Below are 3,526 nucleotides of genomic sequence, written 5' to 3' on the forward strand. Positions count from 1 at the left end.
GTATTTAATCTGTTTTAAAAATGAAGACTGTCATTCAGGTTGAGTCCTCCTCAGAGAAGGTCTAAAGAGTCCAGTGAAGTCTTCCTTCTGAATTGGCTCCAGATCCCCCTGACTGAAGGAGTCTCAGCCTGTAGGACCAAGGAGTTAAACATCTGCTGCTAATCCAGAAGTACTTCTGTGAGCAGTTTCAGGGACTGGGCCTGGATGCGGGTGACCAGAGGCAGCTAGAGGAGGAACATAAGTAACAGCAGAGGTTCTAACAGGTTCTGTAGGGTTTCACCTGCTGGAAGAGCTGACAGACACCCAGAATTTACCAAGGGTTTATACTGATTCAGCAAGTGATGGTCTCAGTATCAGAGAGGTTTAGATGAAGGTGAATTTCTTCTTAAACAGTAATTCAACACTGAAGAACTGAAGAAGACTCCCTGAAGCATAGATGATAATCAATCAAACTGCCACATTCTAGAATCTGATGTTTTAAACCAAACTTGAAGCATTTGTGGATTAAGAGAGAAGAGCAAGCAGTTGCAGACAGGTTGATTGTGAGTCTGATTCCAGCAATCCACCACACATGTCAAAATCTGTTTGGGCAGAACATTGAACCGCTAACACTGAGTGATCCAGGAATCTGTGTGAGACTGAATTGGAGTGGGAATGTACTTTGGTCCAGATCCTGAATCCAACCAGCTGGAATGAGGCTCTTAGGAGAGGAGCTCCATCATCTATCAGGAGCTCGGCATAGAGGTGCTGCTCCTTCACATGGAAAGAAATCAGCTGAGGTGGTTCATCTGATCAGGATTCCTCCCTTTGGAGGTTTTCCAGGAACATCATGGTGGAAGGACACCCACTCCCTGATCCTGAGGATCTTCTTGATCCTGTTGGTTCTCCTTCCTCCCAGCATCTGGACACTTCTAGAGAAGCCTGAGCATCATGGTGTCACATGGAAACATGGATCACATATGATGTCATGGAGCGATAAAACATGCCTTGCACATGAGACTGACATGTTGAAGCATGAACAAAACCACCATCTGACCTCACAGATTTCAACCTGACCAGAAGTGGAGCTACTGATGTTAAAAATAAAACACTGCACAATGCACTGTTGCTATAATAAAAACCCAGTTTCTATGGTAACCAGTGAGCTGAATTTCTGCAGAAGGTTCCCACAGTGACACACGGCTTCTCCCTCATTAACACACACACCCTGGCCTGACTGATGAAGGGTTGGAGCTGCAGAGGGACACACTGTTTCAGGTTCTTTAGGGGGAATGTTTGTCCTTATTTCAGTCTGATCCATGTCCTCCTCACTGCTCTTCCTCGTCCACTCCTATACTTGTCTTCCTCTATAGATTCCAGGTAACACATGTCAAGTCCAGTTTATTTATACAACCATTTTCAGCAACAAGGCATCAAGGCGCTGTACATAAGGAAAAACATTACAATGATACAGACAATCAAACATCAGAGGTAACTTAAAAAAATAAAGACAATAGAATGATAGATAAGAAAACGACTGAAAACTTAACTAATAATGTTTAGATGGTCCAGTCAAAGGCCGCTCTAAACAAATACGCTTTTAATCTTGATTTAAAACAACTTAGGGTTTCGGTGCTTTTCCAGTTTTCTGGGAGTTTATTCAGATTAGTGGAGCATAAGAACTAAAAGCTGCTTCTCCATGTTTGGTTCTGGTTCTGGTTCTGCAGAGTAGATTTGAGCCAGAAGACCTGAGAGGTCTGGGTGGTTGATCCACTGACAACAAGTCTGTAATGTATTTTGGTGCTAAACCATTCAGTGATTTATAGAGTAACAGAAGTATTTTAAAGTCTATTCTCTGAGCTACAGGGAGCCAGTGTAGGGACTTTAGAACCGGGCCGATGTGCTCCACTTTCTTAGTTCTAGTGAGGACGCGGGCAGCAGCGTTCTGGATCAACTGCAGCTGTCTGATCCACTTTTTAGGCAGACCTGTGAAGACACCGTTGCAGTAATCAATTCTACTAAAGATGAACGCATGAATTAGTTTTTCAAGGTCCTGCTGAGACATTAGTCCTTTAATCCTGGAGATGTTCTTTAGGTGATAGAAGGTCGACATTGTTACTGTCTTTATGTTCCTCTGAAGGTTCAGGTCTGAGTTCATCACTACACCCAGGTTTCCAGCCTGACTGCTGGTTTCTAGCTGTATTAACTGAAGCTGTGTGATAACTTTTAAACGCTCTTCCTTTGGTCCAAAGATTATTACTTCAGTTTTGTTTTGATTCAGCTGAAGAAAATTTAGGCCCATCCATGCATTGATTTCTTCTAAGCATTTACCCAGCACTTGAATGGGTTCATGGTCACCTGGTGACATCGTAACGTATAGCTGTGTGTCGTCTGCATAGTTATGATAACTTACGTTGTTGTTTATTAAAATCTGAGTTAGGGGGAGCATGTAGATATTGAAAAGGAGGGGCCCTAAGATGGACCCTTGGGGAACGCCACATGTGATTTTTCTGGTCTCTGATGTAAAGTTACCTACTGACACAAAAAAGTCCCTGTCCTTCAAGTAGGATTTAAACCAGTTGAGTGCTGTACCAGAAAGGCCGACCCAGTTTTCCAGGCGCTCTAATAAAATGGAGTGATCAACAGTGTCGAATGCTGCACTAAGGTCCAATAATACCAGCACTGTGGTTCTTCCACAGTCTGCATTTATACGGATGTCATTGAACACCTTGACAAGAGCAGTCTCTGTACTGTGGTGAGCAGGAAGCCTGACTGGAAGACATCGAAGCGGTTGGTCGTTGTTAGGAAGTTGTTTAACTGTTGAAACGCAGCTTTTTCAATAATTTTACTGATGAAGGGGAGGTTTGATATAGGCCTGTAGTTCTGTAGTAGCAGCTTGTCCAAGTTGCTCTTTTTCAATAGAGGTTTGATAATTACTGTTTTCAGGGCCTGGAGGAAAACACCTGATAAAAGGGACGTGTTTATTATTTGTGTTAAATCAGATGTTATTACAGGCAAAACTTTCTTAATGAAAGCTGTGGGTAAAACATCGAGACAGCAGGAAGAAGAGCTTAGTTGCTGTACGATTTCTGCTAGGTTTTTGTAGTTTATTTGGTGAAACTGGGAAATTTTGTCAAAATCAGTTCTAGTTGGAGACAACATTGGTCCTGGAGTTGATGTGGATGTTCTGACTGCCTCTCTGATCTTTTGGGTTTTTTCAGTGAAGAAGTTAACAAATTCATTGCAGGTCCTGGTAGAGTGGAGTTCAGATGCTACAGTTAAAGGAGGGTTTGTTAACCTGTCGATCGTGGCAAATAATGCACCAGCATTGTTAATGTTTTTACTGATGATCTCAGAAAAGAAAGATTCTCTTGCATTTTTCAGTTGTAGGTTATATCTGTATAGTCTCTCTTTATAGATAATATAGTGAACCTGGAGTCCAGTCTTTCTCCACCTGCGTTCAGCTTTTCAACACTCCTTTTATTCACTTCTGACTGGTGGAGCACTTCTCCATGGAGACATTTTCTTCCCAGAAACAACTTTCACT

The sequence above is a fragment of the Girardinichthys multiradiatus genome, chromosome 3, assembly GCF_021462225.1.
Source record: "Girardinichthys multiradiatus isolate DD_20200921_A chromosome 3, DD_fGirMul_XY1, whole genome shotgun sequence".
Classification (NCBI taxonomy): domain Eukaryota; kingdom Metazoa; phylum Chordata; class Actinopteri; order Cyprinodontiformes; family Goodeidae; genus Girardinichthys; species Girardinichthys multiradiatus.